Source organism: Gallus gallus, chromosome 4, assembly GCF_016699485.2.
Source record: "Gallus gallus isolate bGalGal1 chromosome 4, bGalGal1.mat.broiler.GRCg7b, whole genome shotgun sequence".
NCBI lineage: Eukaryota > Metazoa > Chordata > Aves > Galliformes > Phasianidae > Gallus > Gallus gallus.
In genome coordinates, this window is record NC_052535.1 from 47472250 (window position 1) to 47493125 (window position 20876).

Consider the following 20876-nt stretch of genomic DNA (forward strand, 5'->3'; position numbering starts at 1 on the left):
TGTCCTTATGGAGCAGAGTATTATTCTTCTGTTCTTGTAGAAGAGAGAGATCCCATTTTTCCTTCTGTGGATTGTGTGTATGCATTGCCTGGGTTTTCTTTAGTTTTGATAGCCAGAGAATTGCTAACTGACGCGGACCCCATGTTTGACTTTGTTCCAGTGGAAATGAGTGAGAATCTCTGCCATTTAATTCAGAGGGATTCTGGGCAACATTGACAAGTGTTAATGCACCATCTATTATGCAGGTCAGGACAGGAGACAGAAGAAAAAGGGACGTTGATTTGCAGGAATCACACAGCAATTTTGAGAATTTTGGTTTTTTTTTCTAAGAGTTCAGGTGAGTAGCCTGCCTTCACCTAGTGTTTCTGAGAAAATTATTTCCCAATCTAGGCGTTTCTTTGGTTTGGCTATTTTGGTGCAATTGTATAAATGATCCAAGGAAGGGCCGCAGGGCTAGTGAGGGTAGGTGATAATTCAGTCTATGCTTCGTTCTCCCTGAGGCAGATAAATGGGTCACCCAAAGCTGAGTGTCATAAATTATGCCTGTGGGATGAAAGTTTTTTGGGACAGCAACCTCCTGCTGTTGCTTAGTAGAAAGTAGGCATTTAATCTGGGAGTACAGCTTAATTGCACAATGCTATTTATCCCTGGGGTAGGCAGGCCTTACCTTGCTTTTATTTATTTATTTATTTATTTATTGACCCTAACAGGAGCATCAGAAGGGGAAATCATTGCATTGGGCAACAGAGGGAGAAAGTAGTATCAGAAGGAGCATGAGGTGCATCCAACAGTGTTATCCCTTACACTTCACAATTGCTTGTTTGAAATTGAGTTCCTCATGCTTACAGCCACAGGTTGATGTTTGAAGAAGGCATGTGAAATCCTGCTCTGATGCCTTCAGTAAGTGCAGGGTGCTGCTCAGAAGATTTCTTATGTGCTGTCAAAAATATCAAACCTCTTGATTGCTCTCAAAAAGGCTTTGTAGCACTTTCAGATTTTATGCTATTGAAGTATTCTAATATACGCAAAACAACTGTAGATCACTATATTCCAGATTTAGTACCTGCACCTATTTCTTAGTTTTAGTTTTGCTGTTTCTTTAGAAATACAAGCATGTGCCTCTCCTGCACTCTGCTCCAGGTTCTAATTCAAATCTTGCAGTAAAAACCAGCATTCTGCTTTCAGAAAGGCAGGTGTGTGCTTTGGTGTGACAAGGCTTATGCAAATATATCCATCTTTTGTAGGGTTGATTCTTTGATCCAGTCTCCCATCTGAGGCTGGTTACCTGGTTGGACATGGGTTTGTAAACTAGCTAGATAGGAAAGGTAAATATTTGCATAGATGTGAGGAGCCATCCTTGCATGTTGGCCTATCAGTCGGGTTTCCATGAGCTATGGGAATGGATGTTCAGCTATGGTGTGTAAACTGGCAACGTGCAAACATACACTGTACTGAGTGGACCATACCTGCACTTGGTATTGTCCTGGTTTCCTCAAGGGGATACAGAGTCTGCTGTAAATTGCAGGATGGTTTACTGACTCTTTACTTGTACTTTAGTCACTGGATTTCTTTGAATTCTGATGACAAGTGGGACATACCAAATCCTTTCTGTGCAGTATCCCTGTTGCTGTAGTCAACAATGTGCAAAAACAATTAAGATTACTTACAGTCCTAAGTGCTATGACTAAAAGAGAGAACTGAATTGTAATCTTTATTATAAATAAGAAGTTCTCTGTTATTTAAGAAAAGCCAAAACAAACAAAAAAAAACAGCAAAAGAACTGGAGCTGCAAAAATGGTCCATGAGATTTTATCAGTAAAACACTTAAATTTATTTGCTGAGAGTTTTTCTTTTTTTTCCCTATTTAGCTGCATGTAATAGTATTTTATGAGCAGTATTAACTAAATCTTGGCTGCAAATCGACTCTGACTTCAAAACTGCTATGAAACACAGAGATGAGCCAAATGAGGGATCGCCCAGAGCTGTTGTTGATCTGAATTTCTTGCACCTTGTCAGCACGACAGAGTTGGGTGGCCCTCAGATCATAGGGATGCAGGACACAAGTCCAACTGCAGCATGCAGATATTCAGGAAATATGAGATCACAGGCAGTGTGAGCAGGATGACAAATTATTCACTATGCCATGTACACAGTGCTCTGAGGACAGTAAATGCTAAATGTTCATTTGAACTTAAGCACTTATTAAAGCCAATAGAATATTTATTTTCAAAATGTTGCAACTGAACAAACAGTTTTTATTGTGGTTTTCTGGTTTTGTTAATTTATCTATGGAAATCTTGAGGAAAAGATTCCATTAAGAAAGTAGTCTTGCTGTATTCAAATGTCTGGCTTAATATCCCATGCTGGTTCTGTGTTGTGACTGCAGCATCGTGTGCTACAGATTGTTTTATTTTTGTAGCTGGAATAAACGTTTGTATCTGAAACTGGGCAGAGTAACGAAGGTTAGATGCAGTTCTTCCCTGAACCTTAAAAATATTGTTTCTGATGAAAGTAACCTCTGTTGTCCTGCTTTTCTGGAGTAGGGCACAGTTCCTGAACTTGATACAGGAACCAGCCAGGCTGAAATCCTCTGGCTGGTGTTCCCCAGGAGGCAGCTGATCCATCAGTCCATTCCAGCCTGGAGGTCTGTGAATCTGGGCCTGGATCCAGGAGAACGCTGCCCAAAGTCAGGCTTTGCAATACAGCCTCACACACCTCAGACACGCCGAGCCCTCAGCACATCCTGCTGATGTTAGAAGCTGATTTGGGAGCTTCAGCACACCAGAGGGTAAAATGACTTCATCCAAGTGGCTGAAAGTAGTTGGTTTAGGGACTGATTTTGGAGATCTCAGCCTCTGATTCTGGGAGAGTCTCATCTCCTGGGCAGTGTCACCCCTCAGACCTGTGTTTGCAGCAGTGAAGAGGCTGCCCAATGAAGGTTTGACTTGCAAAGAACAATATGTTCCTAGCAAATGATAAAAATGTGGCAGTGGAATTTTTTTTCCACAGTTTTTCTTTTTTTTCTTTTTCCCCTCCACCCCCAGTATGTCTTGCTGGGTAAGACAGTCCCTCTCAGTACAGTTTCTTTATGCTCTTCATCCTCCTACTGTGCTGCACAGTCACTGCCTATAACATTTTTCACCTTGTTTAATTCAATGTGTATATTAGAACAGTGAATGACTCATCTGGCATATTTAAGTGCAAACCTTAGGAGGAGATAGCACTGAAATTGCCTTTTCTACTGGAAGCTGATAAGCTCATTACATATGCAAAAAAGAATGTGTATATCAGGCAAAGCCAATATATGACTTGGGAGTGAAGACCAGTCTGAAATACAAAATATATGTAACGATGAATTTAAACACCTCACTAAATCATAGCTGTGCCATTTTATTAGACATTGTTTCATAAACTATGAAAGCTTTAGCTATCGTATAAATCTGTCTCTTAATAGGCAGCAGTTACATTTCTTTATAATTTATTTCTCTGATACTGCTCAGCAAAAACACACCTTCCTGGCAACTCCACTTATATACTACATTTTATTTACTACTTCAGGTCCAACTTTTTTATTTTTTTTTGCCCACTCTGCTGATACCATGTGAATAACAGAAATATGGCCTGAAGCGGAAGGAGAAGAGGTTGTGAAGATAGGAGTTATAAAGAAGTCCTTGTGTTGCTGGTGCTGAGCAAGGGGTTGACTTCTGCAAACAGCATCTCACATTTCTGATCTGGGACCACCCACAGCCCAGGGTTTGCATAGCACCAAGGGCAGCAGAACTCCTGACAGAGGTTCAAATTGAACATGATAAATACAGGTTGGCTATGAGGGATTGCTGATATCCTGGTTCAGACCAATGCCTATCAGATTTTTAACCTAATGCAGTGCTTACTTGAGTTGCTTGTTCCAGATGTGGGAATAGAAGTGAGAGTCTCTGACAAGCATTGTAGGAGATCCCAGCTGGCAAGTACCTGATGAATTACAGTTTGAGGATAGTAGATGTTACTCATGATGCTGATCAGGTTTGTGTGTGGGCTGCCTTTTAAGGAGATTTGTGCTTCAGCTGGCATGGCCCCCTGAGCTGTCCTGCATGCAGCAGTGGTTGGCATTGAAAGCTGTACTGAGTTTGTTAATCCTTTTTGGGTCAATAGTGTTTTACCATAATTTTCACTGATTGTGATCATAGAGTTGTTTGAGTTGGAAGGGACCCTTAAGGGCTGTCTAGTCCAACTCCACTACGATGAACAGGGCCACCTTACAGCTACATCAGGTTGCTCAGAGCCCCATCTGGCCTTACCTTGAGCGTCTCCAGCAGTGAGATATCTACCACCTCTCTGGGCAACCTGTGCCAGTGCCTCACCACCCTCATTGTAAAAATCCTCATGTTCCTGCCTGTATGAAGGGCCTGATATTTGTTTCAGTGCACGTGAGCCATGCTCAGCAGCACCAGCCATTGCAGCGTGCACCACTGAGGCACAATGATTTCTTTTTCTTTTGATTATTTTCCTTTGTCTGTGTACAGATTGTTGGGGGGTGGGGGGGGGAGGGTGGAACCACAACAAACCAACCATGATCAGATAGAAAAGATTTCTTCAAAGTAGGGTTTTTACTGATAAATCCAATACTGTATGGAAATATATTGCCTCTCAGTATTCTGCTAAATGGCTACCACTGTTTTTTTTTTCATGCTGTTTAAATGATTGTTCTGTCCCCTTTGTCATTCTTTTTTTTTTTACGAATATTCTTACTCTCATAAGATGTTTAGAACAATGCTTCTCTGCTTATAGTACTTCATGTTAATGAAGAAGCACCAGCAGGGATTGGGATAGTCAGAAATTTCTCTGTGATGTTCAGCAGCTGATGCTTTTTGCCAGATGACCTCTGTAATGGTTCATGCAAAAAGAAGAGAAATTCAAAGCTTTTTTTGTTCTCATTACTGGAGATCTGCCTCCTTTTTCTCAGGTCAAACCATTAGTAAAATCTCCTGCTCCCCCTTTGGTTAACCTCTGTCAGTAGTAACACTTTGAAAAGTTGAGCTGGGCACTGTTGCTTCCAGATTAACGAAGTCCTGAGCAGAGCTTATCATTTTGAGTCTATGATCCCACTTTCATGTTCAAAAACAATCTAGCTATGAGTAAAATTGTGGTATCCATTGAGACCTGTTTGCACAAAGCCTCCTCAAAGAATCACCTAAGAAAAATATGCTTTTTGAAATACTTTTTAAAGAAAAAAAAATAAATCAGTAGGGATTATTCATTCATGTGACTTGAGGAAAAACACGTCTGCCAAAACCAACATGCCTAGAAGACAGCCAAACCCTCACTATCGGCTCCAAATGAGTGTGGTTTTCTAGAAGTTGAAAGCATCTGTAATGTGGGCTTACTGTGGGCACAGAAATGTCACCTTGTATGTTGATGCATTCATTATCATGGACCACCACACAAAAGCTGTTTTCCCTGAAACCAGTGTCTTTGCAAGTTGCTAGAATAGGTTTTTCTCACCATCATCCCATGCAGTGTTTCTCTCTAATATAAATGACCAAGTAATCTAGCTCCTTTAAAGAAGCGTCTAGTTCCTTTAAAGAAGTGTATGCTTACCTGAAATACTTCCCTGCATCTTAATTTGCTTTTGCTTGTGTCAGACTACTGATGACACTGCAAAATGAAATAAATATTTGATTGCAGTTTATAACAAATGCAGATCTAATTGCTCAAGCCAGTCATGTTTATATATCTGATGCATTTGAGCTGCTTTTGGAAAAATGCAGTCAAGCTCCAGTAAAGCAGAGCCATTCAGTATATCCTTAATTTTCATCCATGCTATTTTTACAGTTGCTGATGATACTCTTCAGTTGGAAGCTGAGAAGTGGCCGGGTCATCTCATGTGCTGCAGCAGTAACACTGTTTTAAGTTTTATAATGTTAATAAGGGATGGCATGGCAGCATATGCTGGTGAATACTGGCGTTTTAGAGCATACAAAGAGTTAAGCTCATGCTTAAATTGTGCAGTCGGATGCTCTCAGGCATCACGATGGACAGTAAATGTACTCATAAACTGAATGAAAGAAAAGGAGCATCCATCTTGCCTGAGATGCAAGAAGCAGCTGAGAAAGGGGCATTTTTGCTATTTGCTCAGGTGTGTCAAATGCAAGCAGCAGCTTTGCAGCAGAAGGACTCTTCTGTCACGGATATTTAAGCAAGTTATTATAACACTTATTCTTGTCCTTTCTGTGAAAAATTGTAGTGAGTATTTGAGAGATGATTTGTTTATGCTGGCTAACTGCAAACAAAACTTTATCGTTTACCTTTTAAGAAAATGTAGTGTGAAACCAAGCGAGAAAATTTAGAATAAAGAATTAAGTTGTTGAAAATCAGTGACCTTCTCAAATACACAGAGAAGATCTGTGTTAGTGAGAGCTGGTTATGTGCTACCTCTGGGTACCAGTGACAATTAAAATGCAGGGTTATCTGCTTGAAAGTGAGAAGTAAATTGATTTGGTTCTTGGTTACCCTTTTAATATCACAATGTGAGAGCCAACGTGTTTGTTCTTAATTCCAGAAATTGCAGTGATTTTCTTGAGAAGGGAGGATGATAGAAATGGCATGGCAAGAGTTGAGCAGGTCACAACAGTGCTCTTTGTGTGACAGGTCCATTGATGCCTCACCCAAGGGGGGTAGGGTGATGCATGTGAAAACTGGGTGTGGGGCTACAAACCTTCATGAGAACGCTTGCAGACAGATTGCTGATTGCCAAGGTGGACTTAAATGGATCGCAGCTGTGTGGCAGACATTGTTAGGAACCCTCTTCAAGGTGCGAGTGCCCCCATCAGAATCATAGTGTGCCTCCCGCAGTACTTGCTCCCTTTTGGCTTGAGATGTGTCTGATACTCGATCCCAGTGCTCCTAGGAGCCAGGGCAGCTGTTCAAATAGCTCCGCTATAAATCACCCTGTTTACAGATGGAAGGTGTGACATCTTGTGAACCACAGGCTCTGTGTGCTAGAGAGCACGTAATGAAAACCATGGAAAGCGGAGACCCCGATGGCTTTGGCGAGGTGGGCTGGTGTCCTGCATGGCTGGAAGCTGGAGCGATGTCAGACCACCAGAGCCAGGTGGATTGTCTTTCTGTTTCTAATCTGTTCCACTTTCTGGTGCAAAGAGAAAAATACTTTTAATGCAAAATCCATTTTAAAACGTAACGCACATACACACACAAAAAGCCCCTACAGCTGTTTGAAAGCTGTTGGGAAGTACGGCATATTAGGAATAGTCCCAGCTGAAATGGATTAGCAGGCAGAGTTCAAGTGAGGAGGTCAAATTTGTAAACTGAATGCAATTTATCTTGTGGCACTGTAGTTTATCACTTAGTTGCAGGAATAAAGGAATACCACACGCACGCACATATTCTCACCTAATAATTTAGGAGTAACTGGAAAAGGTCTTAAAAGACACTGAAAGGTTTCTGATGACATCATGCTGTCTGATATAATAAACCAAAGATGGTTGAAATCGGTTCCAAAATAGTTGTAGCCAGAGATCTCTTTATATGTTTCTTATTCGTATATAGCAAATATTTCACTTCACAGCAAAACAGCAAAACATCACAGTATTGAACATTCCTACTGCACACACTAGCTGGAGAGGTGCTTCTGGAATTTTCCTTCATGGGTTTCTTCATGCTATATCTCTTGTAGAATCCCATTAGAGTCCAAATTAGCTGCATTTACAGAGCTTTAAAACTTCTGGGATGCTTTGTGCCTTGGAAAATGGAAAGAAAATTTGAGAAAGTCAGGGCATGACCATGCTGTTTCCTTGGAGCCTCTCCTTTTAGGTTACCTTCTGCTTTAGGGGAAGAAGGAAGCTTTTTTTTTTTTTTTCTTTTTTAGTCTTTATTGTTAGCTAGGAGACTTCTCTCTTGATTGGGGTGGTGGATGTTTGGATGGTTGAATTTGTGAGAGTATTTTTAGAGGGTCTCCATTAGTTAAGATGAAGATTGTCACTCATTGGGATGAAGAGTTACAGCCTGTGTGACTCACGTTCATTCCTCGTGCTGGATATTCACATCTCCCATTTTGTCAGTGTAAACAATGATGACAGAAAAGCCAGTGCACATCTCTTAGCAGCTTTTCTACTTTATAAGTTCTCACTTCCATCACAGCACAGGATTTCCAAAGCCTGTGCTTTGCTGTTGCCCCCAAAGTACTACTACTTCAGTGTGTCAGGACTGCATTCAATATTTTCCTTGACAGGTTGCAAAGCTCATAAAATGCACTCATAAAAGCTCATTTAAAGGTCACGGAAGACACTCATGAAAATCTGGCCACCCTGGGACTTGTAGATTGGACCACATTGCCTTTAGACAATGCAGTCAGTTAATAACCTTTAGTCTTGTGTTGGATATTAATATCATCTAAGGTCGTGCGTTTGTGTGAGTTAATCACACTGATGTGGGAAGGTCTTCCTTTGCACTTCAAAAGATGTTTACTAATGTCACCAAAATAGGAAAGGTGATGGGTCTCCTTATGAAGAAGGAACTGTGATGGGTGAACCACTCGGAATTAAAAGGTCAAGATAATTTTGCATTTTAGTCACATTGGATGTGAAGTTTAATGATAAATACATCTTGAAAAGATGCTTTAGGTGGCTTAAAATTCCACTGAGGTATGTTAGTGTCATATTAATAATAATTATTTAGAAGTGTGGAAAACTCATCTTGAGCAGCCTCTATTACGCACTATTTCAGAATGAAATTTAAAGTAGAAGGTAATTTCTAGGTGCAATTAAAAACTTGTCAGAGTGGAGAAGCAGCCACTTTCTGTCTCATTTTGATTGTAAGCACTGTAATGAAGTGGCATTTTCCTGCTTGGAGCTTGAGCATACGCTATGCCTAGTGCTATGCCTGATGCAGTTGTGTTTCTAATGCATTATGCTCTGAAGCTGTTTGTGGAGAAAAAAATATGCAGAACTTCTTTTGTATGGTAATTTTCTTATGAAGATTTTTTTTTTTTAATTAGCCCCTGAAGTATTACTGGCCATTACTTCAACCCTAATCATTTCAAGATGTGATCCCTGCAGTTAGCTATTGAGCTGGCATGTTTGTAACTTTTCCTTATCCTTGCATACCAGTTGCTTGGGGGATAGCAACTAGAGCGTGTAGCCCTCCTTCCAGCGTGTTCTCCCAGGCTGCACATTTCCCAATTCCTCCTCTGTTTTTGTCTGCTTATCTTTCACAGTCTTAAGGAACTTGATACGTGCAAGAAATGTCTCAACAGCAGCCTTGGGGCATGGAGTGGTTGGCTGCTTTGTTTTCTGACCCAAACCTTTGTATGTTGGTGTTTATACACCCCCATGCCTTACTACCAGTAACCCAAGTCTGCTTCTGGCCGTGGATGGACTTCTTAATTCTGACCACCTAGCTCTGAAAATGAATTTCTCCATCACTGAGTCTGGTTTTCTGACCTGCATTTCTAAGAGCTGTTTGCTTTGTTTCCAGTTAATGAAATTTGGTGATAGTGTTATGGAGAGACCATTGATGGGGCCAAGGAGATTATAGTATGCTAGTCTACATGTTTTTTATCTTGGTGTTTCTCATAAGCGAACCATTTACTAACAGAAACTGTGGGTGTTTCATCATGATTTCTCACAAGGTTGGCCTTATCAAAGGCATTGGTGAATGCCAAGAGAAATCTCATTTTAACCAGGTGTTACGAGACTTGATGCTCTCCAAATCTGTGGTGCAAGTGGTGATGCTGAGATTGTGTCTTAGTTTATGTCTAGCCTGTGGCCCGTAGTAACTGTCTATCTGCTCTCTATGAGATTCAATGGGATCTCTGTAGGGCCGTCTATTTACCAGTATATTTGCAAAGCTCAGGATGCCTTTGGGCTGCAGGCATTGATGTCCTTCAGTAAGGGACTCCCCAGCTGTGGATAGCAGTAATATAGAGCTTGGATAGGTGACTTGCAGCTCCTTTTGTAGGTTGCAAGTGTTAGGATAGGGTTGCCTTCTTGTCTGCTGTTTTGCTTAAGTGTTCAGAATCTCCTGTCATCCAACATATCACAAAGCCTATGATTTGGATTTTGAAGAATGCTGCTTTAGAAAAGGACAAAAATCTATAAAACAAAATTAAATCCAAGTATGGCTTGAATGTTTGCACAGCAGAAAGATTGTCTCAACTGTCTTTTATATGGCTGTTTAAAGAAACCCTCAGAATTTTGACTTGGCATGGAAAAGATAAAGCTAATATCTCCTAAGTTTGGATACTGGTGTCTGATAGGATTTTTGGTTTGTATGTGTTGATTTGGTAAGGATTGGAAGGGTTCTAGGCTTGTGTAGTGCTAAGCATTTTATGGCACATTTAAATGTCTATAATATAAATAGCTTTACCATCAGAAGGCATAAATGTCAGCCTATTGACACATTATAAAGACACAAATGGAATGTAGCCTGGCAGACCGGTGCTGGTTTTGAGATTTAATAGTACATCTGTATCATTTATCCCAGTGGGAAATAGCACAGGATGTTGCCTTGTAATTTTTTACTACTGTATAATAAAACTTAACCATAATAAATGTTGTCTAAGCAAGTAAGGCAGCAGATTCTGGATTTCATCCAGTTTCCCTTACCACTTTTGTTAGGTTAGTTTTGCCCCCCCCCCCCAGCTTTTGGTAATGTTCTATTTTGACTGAATACAAATTGGATGTGGCAAATGCATCCCACCCCTTAATTTGCTGATGTTAGCATTGTGTAGCGTCCATTCCTCTGTAAATCGTTCATATCCTAAGGTGAGCTGTCTTTGAAGGGGTCTGTTCTGTATTTCTTCATTTCAGGAATGTCTTTGCATGTTGATTGTTTTTCCAAATGCGTGTGTTCTGTGAAAGTAGCCTTTCTTTAAAAAAATCAGGCAATGATATTTCACCGTAGTGTTACCAGTCCCAAGGAAAGAGAAAAGAGGGCTGTAGCGGGTTTATCTTGGTTCAATTTAATTAACTTCATATTTCCTCTCGGGTGACGATGGGGCACCTTGTGCATGAGATGCTCTGGGTATCGGATGGCTGCATGTCTTCTTTCCAGGCTCACACTGATATTTTGCCTTGACAAACTGACCACAGCAAACCGCTGGTTACTGCTTGCTTTCTTTCTGGCAGATCTCTGCTTTGTCTCTGGCGCTGGGAGTGTGGTGGTTCTGTTCTGCCCTGGGTGCAGGGTCTGGGCTGTCCCTAGAGAAATCTGAGAACCACTCAGTATCCATTCAGGTACTTCTGCGTTGCCTGATATGCAGAAGGGCTCTCTGAGTGCTTTCTAACATCTGGCCAGTGATGCTCCAAGTGAAGAAAAATATGAAAACGTTATTCTGTGCATATGAAAGTATTGCACATTTGTAAAAAGACAATTAACATAGAAATGAGGGAGGCTTTTGATTCATCAAGTAGATTCAACAGACTGTGTCATTTCCTTGATTCTCATTTTAATTAGGATTAATCAGTTTTATCTCCTAGGGTTTTTGCTGGGAATTTACATGAAACAGAAGACTTTGGTCAGTGGTGTGCCAGTGTAATAGCCCAGACTTGAAGAAATCCAGCTGTGGCACGTATATCCAGGATTAGAATTGATAGGACCCTAGGCTCCCCCCTCCTCTCAGATTAAATGACTTGCTGTTGCAGAGAACCCACTGGATCTTCCAGTACCAGGGCCTGGTTGCTTGCTTCTAAAATCACTTGAGACCAGTATATTGCTTGAAAAAGTCCTTGGGAAGCCAGCATGAAAGAATGGCTGCTTTCTGCTCCAAAGACAGGCACAGAAATCTCGCTTAACCCAGCAGCTGTCCGTCCCCACAGCCCCCACAACTGGGAGCTGGAGCCAGTTGAGACAAAATGAAGCTGACCTTTTTATCCACAAACTCAATATATTTCACAGAAGCATATGGGTTTGGATGGAGTTTTCTCAGGTTCTGTTTGATATGTTAGAAGTGGAAAATGAGGGAAGGCGGCCAGGTAGTTATGTTGGAAGGAGAGCAATGTCCCAGTGGCCTCATAGGGGGGGAACATGAAGCTGAAGTATGTGTTCTGCACAATGTAGAGCAGAAGCACAAATCCAGCATGCCATAGGTAAGAGCTGTTGTCCCAACAGTAGGCAATGTCCCATTTCTCTTCTTTTTTTTTTTAATCTTCTTTTTGATCTCTTTCTTGTCTCACAGAGAAAAAAAATCTTCAAGAAACTGTTAGAAAACTAAATCAGTCTTTCAGTTGCTAGATATATTTGTGAGTGAACAAATTTAATCTTGGAAGTTAGAGTAATTTACGAACATGATGAGTGTTTTATTGTGATTGTTTATCTTATCTGAAATAGTTGTCTTGCTATGAAGACTTATGGATAATGCATAATTTATCTGCAGTTTGTTTCCTTAGTGGAAGGGATGTGATTGTTCCAGAGTATATGAAATGTAAATATTTCATATATTTACAACAAAATTTTATCTGTGTGGGCCCTGCAACAGTGTTAAGGGTAGAGCTTTACCTTCTGCACTCAGATAACAGATTTGAAAACTATTAGGCATATGAACAAGAAGAAAATGGGGACAGGAGGCAAGAATTGCTGAAGGAAAAATCCTACTGAAAGCCCACAAAGCATTTTCAAGTGTGCAGAAATGACCCGCTCTGTTCCCGTTACGCAGAAATGTTAAAATGAGAGCAGGCGACCCATCTACCCCAAGCCATTCATCTGTTATGTCTGTGATGTATTTAGACTGAATCCTTTCCCAGATGCCTTGGATCTGTCGGTTCCAGTGGAAATTAATGGGATTTTACCATTTGCTTTGAGGAAAGGAGGACTGGACTCTCTCTTGCTGTCTTTGGCAGGAAGGAGCAAAGAGCTTTCCTGTCTGCTCACTTTAAATATTGCATCTTTTTAAGTCTTTTTGCCAGATAGTCTAATTTGAGTTACTGCAATATACCACGCTAGAAAATTATAGAGGTTAATGTAATGTACAGCATTGTGATACACAACCATAATGGTAGACTCTAATGTTTTTTAAATGATAAACCAAAAAAAATCATAATATGAGTTGCACTGAATTACTTGTAATTCTTGCCAAAGATTAGTTTAGCATCGCTTTTAATATTTTATGCACTAAAGTTGTTTGCAAAGACTAAAAGCTTCTCTCACTTTACACACTAGTACTTTGTACTTTCACAGTACAGAGCATAACGGGAACACTCTCTTTCAGACTAATTGTATGGCAAGTTTGATGAATTCCAGTTTTACTGTCTTAGAAAGATTTTTCTAGTGATCAGTGAAAACTATTTCAGATTTATGGTGTCATAACTGGCCCGGGTAGTTAGAAATCTTAACCTTTGATAATATCACTAGTTGCATATTAATATTTTTAAGTATTTAAAACACATATGAATGACATAGGAGGTTTTGACTTTAAATGTTACCTTAGAGATTTGACTGTACATAATCCCATTAAAACAGAAGAGTACAAGATAAAATGATCCATTTGCAATTATAATTATGCATATAGAGATTGACCATTCCTTAAAAAAATTGCAAGATGGGGAAGGTCGCTTGAGCAGTCATATGTTGAAAGCATTGATGGAAGAATAAAGAAGGATCGATTTGTCAGTAATGTGCACAAAAAGTATGGGAAGCATTTATTTGGAAGGTAGAAGGGAGTGCATGCTGGGAGACGGGCAGAGGCTGATGCTCTGTCCCACTTGCTCTGATAGGTCAGGATGATCTAAGCCTGTAGCATCCAGTGGGACTATATTTTGTACATCTCTGAAGTGTGCCTGTCAAAACCGTGTGTTGAAAACCACGGAGATGTCTTCCATCAGATGGTACCTGTACTCATATTAGTAGGTGACAGCTTTGGTTTGTCACAAAGCAGGCACTTGTCCACCTCTGTCACACGGTGAATTTTTATCTAGTTGCCTTGTAGGATTGTCGTGTTCTAGGGACATATAGACAATTCCACCTTTCATGATTCAATGTGATGCATTGTCATCCAAGGGCTGGATACACCTCTCTCTTGTACTAAAAAGCATGCTTTCAGATGCAGCAGATACCAAGAAAAAGGCATGGGGCAGTCAGTACAGGCTGCTTTTTGCAGCTGGTCCAAGAGAATCTTGCAGGGGGAAAAGAGCCTGGGAGACAGAAGGTGTTCTTTCATATAATATTTTAGCTAAGCAAGGAGCTCTTTAGACTTCAGTTTTGTGCGTGGGAATTGTGTGTTTTGTTGAAGTCTCACTCACCATCTTACATTTTTGAAGTCCACTTAAAGTAGATTTTTTTTTTTTTTTTTTTGCTGTCATGGTTAGCTTTTCCAACACAGAACACAATGAATCACTTGGTCTGCTCTTGATGCTTGACAAATAAAGTGTACTAGTTGGTTGACTTAGTACTGGAGAGTCAGCATGAACAAAGCTGTGGCTGAACAGTTGAGGGGATGGTTTTGTTCCAGCTCCTCCAGTGGCTTGTCATTTGACCTTGAGCAACTGCTTTTTCTTTCTGCTGTTCGTTGATGGCCTTGTCTTCCTTGAGGTTGAGCTCTTTGGGAGGGAGATTTCTTTGCACTGTGTTCTGCGAACAATGAAGTCTGAGCCTACCCAATGCCTCTAGGGGCTTCTCTAACACAAATTATAATTGTTAGCTTTAATCACTTTCATCAAAAAGCCTGGTAATGGAGGATGGCAGCGTGAGGGATTTAGAAGGATCTGTAGGGTGCATATTGATTACGCCACTATAGGTGAAAGTTGCTGATTTCATTTCATAGGGCTGATGGAAGATGCTGGTGCCTCGGACTGATGCAGTGCTGCTCTGTATGTATTTCCATCTCCCAAAGCACCATGGCAGCTGCTTGCTCTTGCATTTAAAAATGAGACAGAAGTGGGGTGCTTGTTACTACTTCCTCAGCATCCTGTCAGATGTCTAAACCTTGGTGTGGCTTTCCGTGGGTCCCTGTGCCATAAGAGTTAATGAATGCCTGGGCATTTGGCTTGGCAATACGGCAGCTCAAGGGTGAGCCATCCTGCCTCGATGAATTCTCTTCCCAGCCATTGCTGTAGCTGAACAGACAGTGTTTATCGTTGCTCTCCCTAATAGCAGCTTCTGTTTTGGCACGGAGGTTGAGCAGCGCGCTGGCTTGCAGATTAATTGCCCTTCTTTTGGCATCTAGTGAGGCAGAACAGCACGCCCGTGGCCTGTGCGGGCGGATGCGTCACTTGGTGCGGGTGGTTTCAGAGTGGATCGGGTTAGCATAGTGGTGTGGAGAGCAGTGGAAGAAAACTAAAGTGATCTCCCGTTGCGTAGGGGGCAGGTGCTGTGAGACTGTGAGCTTTAACAGGACTCACATATAAAGCAACGTCTCCTTTAATACGTTTATTCTATGTTTCAGGGCATCAGCTAACTCTAAATCCCTATAGTTCCTGCTGTGCACCTACTGCTAGTCAGTGCTGTCTCTCTAGCAAGTATTTTGCAAAATCTTTGCTGTGCTGGAATCCATATATTGTTCCCTTTTGTGATTAAAATAAGAGCAAGAATTCCCCAAATTACATTTGAAATCTGCATAAAAATAGCATATGGCAGAGGCCAACTCAAGGTTATACATTTGGCATTTGGGGAGGGAAACCAAAAAAGATTTACCAGTTACTACGTTCACATTATGATAAAATAAAGGTGAGCTGGGAGGAGAGCATGCACTGCATCCTTAAAATGGCACAGTAGAGCCATAAACCACTGTAAGTTGTGCTATCTCTAGCCCTTTATGCTCCAAGCAGAAGTTAAATCCAGGGTCTCATAAATGAAACAAAGATCTCATCTTAATTCCATTTAAAAAGCCGTTGCAAGGTAATGGGTAACAAACATTAACTTTGTCAGCCTAGGGAAACCACCATTTCTGCTCCATACTGCTGCTATCAATTTGGTTATTCTCCAAAAGCTTCTTGGAGTCAGGTAGAATTTTTGCTATAAAATATAAGCAGAGTAGTCCGAACAAATGGCACTTTTCCTAGAAGTGAAGCATATGAATGCCCTCACAAGGTGTTGCCTGGTCTTCTCTATACTTGTAAAATTGTTGTATATTTTTTTTAACTGAAACTGTATATATTTGATCAAAATCCAATGCTGCAAACAGCTAACATCTGGGGAGTTTTTCATTTGTACAATGAGAAAAAATAGCCAATCCTACCCTGAGTTTGTCTGTAAACTTCTTAGACGGCACAGAACCTGTTTATTGCTTACAGAGGCAGTTTTGCTGACAGATGGACCTGGAAAAGGTCTCTTTCTTTCTTCCAGAGCATCCATTCGTGCCTATTATAGAGAAATCACTCAGAAGGTGGCACGCATGCTGGACTCTCAGGCCTCGTTTTAAGTTTTAATTTACTTGTCTGACTTCCAAGGTTACTGAATGCAAGTGATTGCTCCTTTAGTACGTAAATAAGATTAATTATGCACCGGGGACCAGTGTCTCAGCAGTATGAGCTCCTTCACTTTCCTACTCCCACAGGACTATCTCTCAAAGAATGTGTAGTGCTGGGCTAAAAAGAAGTTCTCTTTGAGGCATTGAAGATTAAAGCAGTACCATTCTGGGTCAACTGTGTGTTAAAACCAGAGCCTTGGGGCTGCTTTTTTGGTCTGCAAAGTTTTCAGGCTATGGAGTGGCCTGGCTGTGGTGTAGGGAGGACAGCAAGGGAAGGAGCAGGGGAAGAGCTGTCCTTATAAGGAAAGTCTCAGGGACCAGCTGCTATTCATGAGTCCTTGAGAACAAATGGACTCAACATTGGATCCTTTTGTATTTGGTCTCTGCAATTGATGGCCTTCTTGCCCTTTTTATATACTTCTTGGAAACAAACAGGACAGAAGAAGTCATTGCTATTTCACTTGCGTGGATTTTTTAATTTTAATTGCTTAAATGGAGCTGGATGATGTCCCAGGGTCCTATGCCATCCAGCTTGACTCTGGCAAAACTGATAACATCCAAAGTTTCGTATGTGGCAACCCCAACTGTGAGGAGCGGTGTTTAATGTGTAAATAGTTGCACTAAGCCCAGTGCTTACAGGAGGCTGACCTGGATCCATGCATTTCATGCTTTTATCAATTAATGTTACATTTAGTGTGAAGTACTACATTTAGAAGAAAATACTGAAAACGTAAGGGGATGAAGTTTATCGTGTAACTGCTGAAGAACAGTAATCCTTACAGTTATGATTTATGTTCTTTTCAAACCAGATATTTCTTTATTATTCAAGTGCAACAGCTATCTAAACTATCTAAAAATATACAATAAATCCTCAAGCATAACAGTAGTTTATCAAGATCACATTGGAGTCTGTTATAGTGAAGAAATATTCATGTACGTGCATGTGTATTTGCTAGCTACCTGTATACCTCTTTTTCTTAAACAGTTGGCAAGGGTAGCATTTGATATTTGCATGCTATTATTGTTTTTGTATTCAGAAATGTGCTGCATAGAGATTAAAAAAAATGTACACTGGATTTTAAAAAGCAAATCTGTTGTCCAAAAACATTTGTTCATTGCTTCATCTTCTACTGCAGAGGAAGTTTATAAATTTCTGTATAGCAGAAAGTTCATGTGTGCCTAATAAGTCCTCAGAGGCAAGTATAAATGTTTTTTTTAATTATTTTTTCTCTTTGTTTCCAGAAATGCTGAATTCAGTACTCTGCAAAAATAGCGTATGGATTTTCAGCACCTGAAGAGCAAGAAAAGGTAATTACTGCATCTTATGCTCTAGTGCTGTTCATCAGCCATGCTATAGTATTAAACCACTCAACTTAATCATGTCACGTGAGTCTGCGGTACTGTCTCTGTATGTGGATTTTGTGTATTTTCAGTTACACATTCACAGTTTCTTGAGAATATTCTTTTAATAAGAAGGGAGCAGGGAAACAAAAGCAGGAAAGCATATAAAATACCGAATTAAAACAATACAGAAATTTTTCAGTGCGCGTACAAGTTAAGTAATTGTAGGAGGGGAGACAAATTGAAGGTTTAGGTGTGCTAATGACAAATGCCTAGGAACTCTGTATTTTGCAAGCTTGTCTCGGACAGCTGGCAAGCATGGCAGGAGGCACAGCATTCATAACTGCAGCAGTGTGATGCTCTAGTGACCAAGTCACCTGTGGGGGTGGTGTGGTGCATCTTGTGCTGGAGGTTGTAGACCTGATGCCACCTGTGAGCCCACCTCCTGTAGCCAAGAGCCCTGATCCTCTTGGGTCATGACATTTTGCTTGGGTATTGCAGCTTGACAGGGCTGTTGCTCTGTTGCTGGTGTTAAACAAAATGGCGTTCATCAAACTTTCATGAGCCACTTTACCAGGGGCTGCATCTTGAAAGATGAGTCTCTGGAAAGCAGTGAGGAAAGCGATGCTGCTTTGTATTGCTACCGTCTCATGTATTTAGTTTCACCTTTTTTCCAAGGCTGAGAAGCAAGCATGTCTGCAGGACCTTGTGTGTTTTTGCACTTTACTCCTTTCCGGAGACAAGTGACATACAAGTTGAACAAGGAGGGCATGGCCATATTGAAGAATTGTAGTCATGTTACAGCTGGTACATCCTTCCAGCTGTACAGCTGTAGTAATTTCAGTGTGAAAGTGTACGCATAGATGCTACGGCATGGAAAACAAAGGAAATGTGTAGCATGAAGGTCTAAAATTCTGAGTATTAAAAAGCTAGCATGTGGAGATGCAACGACACAAAGGTGAAGTGACACAGAGAGCACAAACAAGGAATGTTGGGTGATCAGGAAAGCCTATGCATATGAAGTGCTAACATGTTCTTAGAAGACACGTCATCGTTTTGGGTTGAAAAATGCATGTGAGTGACATCTCGTGTTCACTTTGTCTGCAATACTGTACTGCCAGTAATTAGCATGCTCATTTTAGAGGCAGCAGTAAACAAAGAGGGAAAACACAAATCACAGAAGTTGACTGATGTCACCTTCTTCATGTATCAGGCTTTGGAAGCCTGTCTTCCCTCCCAACAAATGGAAGTGCTGTCAGTTCTCGGGAAGCATGTAGGAACACAATAAAAGGGCCTACATACAATCATAGAATCATTAAGGTTGGAAAAGATCACTAAGATCATCTACTCCAACCATCAGCTCATCACCACCATGCCCAGTAAACCACATCACAAAGTGCCACATGCACCCTTTTCTTGAAAGGATTGAGGGTAAATGTTGTCAACTAATACCCATTTGAATCTTGCTCTCATTTTTGCCTATCTTCTGTGGTGGACTCTGTGTGCATCAGTTTAATACAAAATTATAACAGGAGAGAAAAAACAGGAGACTGAAGGAGAGAAGCCCTAGGATTAAATAAACTTTTCATTAAAATACACTAAGATTTTATAAACCATGTTCCCCTGTTGTATTGTCATCAAAGTGTTTTGAATTTCCTTCCAAGTGATGATAAATGGGACACTTTTTGTTGGATATTTCCATTGGGATTTACAGTGTCATGTAAAGCTCTGTAATATGTTGTGTTACCATCTCCAGCTTGCTTCTCTGCCCTGGGACTGTTATGTGTGGGCATTTAATGTCTGTGGAAACTAGGATAAACGTAATGGGGGCTCAAACAATTAATTGCTCTTAATACAAGGTTATTTTATCCATGTCAAAAAGAAATTCAAAAATCCAGTTTCTTTAAAATCATGAATTTAAAAGTACTTTTTTACATTTTTCTGCCTACGTATCCTGCAGATCGTGGTAAAATGCTGTGTGTTAGCAAAGAGAAGGACTGTGCAGTTTATTGGTATTTTGATTTCTTGGTTTTCTTCCACAAAAAACTGTAAGATTAGACTCTAAGTTATTTGAGCAATTTTAAATCTCAACAAATCCAATCCTCAGTGTTTATTTGTGCTTTTGGTACAATTTTAAGGAGATTTCTGAGAAATCTGTATTTCTCAAGCAAGTAAGAAACTAAATATACTCCCAGATTCATCATGGCTAAGTGCTTCCCAAGGACTTGGAATGAAGCTCCCTGTGCTTTAATGCAGCATGGCTCAAACACAGGAATTATTCCCAGAGGGTTTCTTAAGAGCTATAGACGTTGTTTTAATGTCTAAGCATAAGCAATATCATAAGTAGATAAGGCTATGTATGTTGCAAAGTAATGGCGCCTTACATTGTTATGTTTGATCAAGGTGTTATTTTTATCAGCCACTCCTGTTCTCTGTGGTCAGGTGGCCACACACAATTTCATCCTGCAAAAGGGATCCCACGGAGCCATTTAGCTCTGTCATCTGTATGAGCAGGGCAGCTGTGAGCTCTGTGATTCTTCCAGACCTGGTTCAGCAGTGTCCTTCCAGCTGGTGCAGTGTGTTGCAGTGGCCAGGCAGATACTTGTCAGATGCTTGTGCTGTTTTCACTGTATTGAATAGATACCAGCTTCTCTGTGTGTGCTATACTTTGGAAAAGGTGTTGCCCCATAGTCTCGGAGAGGTGACATCTATGTGGGTATCCATCCTCATGAAATAGGAACTGGGGGCTTTTTGCTGGCAAGGATGGATTTCACACCATGTGAGGGTCTGCCATCAGCTTGTCTCAGCTGTTAGCATTGGCCTGAACTTTTAGAATTTGAGATTTTATTTTCATTCTCTGCATACCCAGGCCAAAGTAAGAGATCCCAAGGCTCAAGGGCATCCGTAGCACTCTCTTCTTTTGTACTCGGTGCCTTTTTCTCTTTTTTTTTTTTAATGGCTGGCCATGACATTAAGATTTCTAATTAATTTAGAAACCACAGGCAGTTGAAGAGAGTGAGCAATGTAATAACTGGGCCATGGGGCAGAGTAAAAGCACATCAATTATTCAGGCAGTCGCTGCTGCTTATTCCCTTCCCGGAGCTGCGCTGGCTGTCAG

The 20876-nt window shown here is 40.7% G+C and overlaps 1 protein-coding gene across 29 annotated transcripts in view; it reads left to right on the plus strand.

Annotated features, from left to right (window-relative positions):
• ADGRL3 (adhesion G protein-coupled receptor L3) overlaps positions 1 to 20876 on the plus strand; it is a 493084-nt gene that overhangs the window by 74808 nt on the left and 397400 nt on the right. For all 29 annotated transcript variants that reach the window (XM_015276460.4, XM_015276462.4, XM_025149811.3 and 26 more), the window contains one exon: positions 17660 to 17725. The gene's annotated coding sequence lies outside the window, so the exon portion shown is untranslated. The remainder of the gene's footprint in view (positions 1 to 17659; positions 17726 to 20876) is intronic.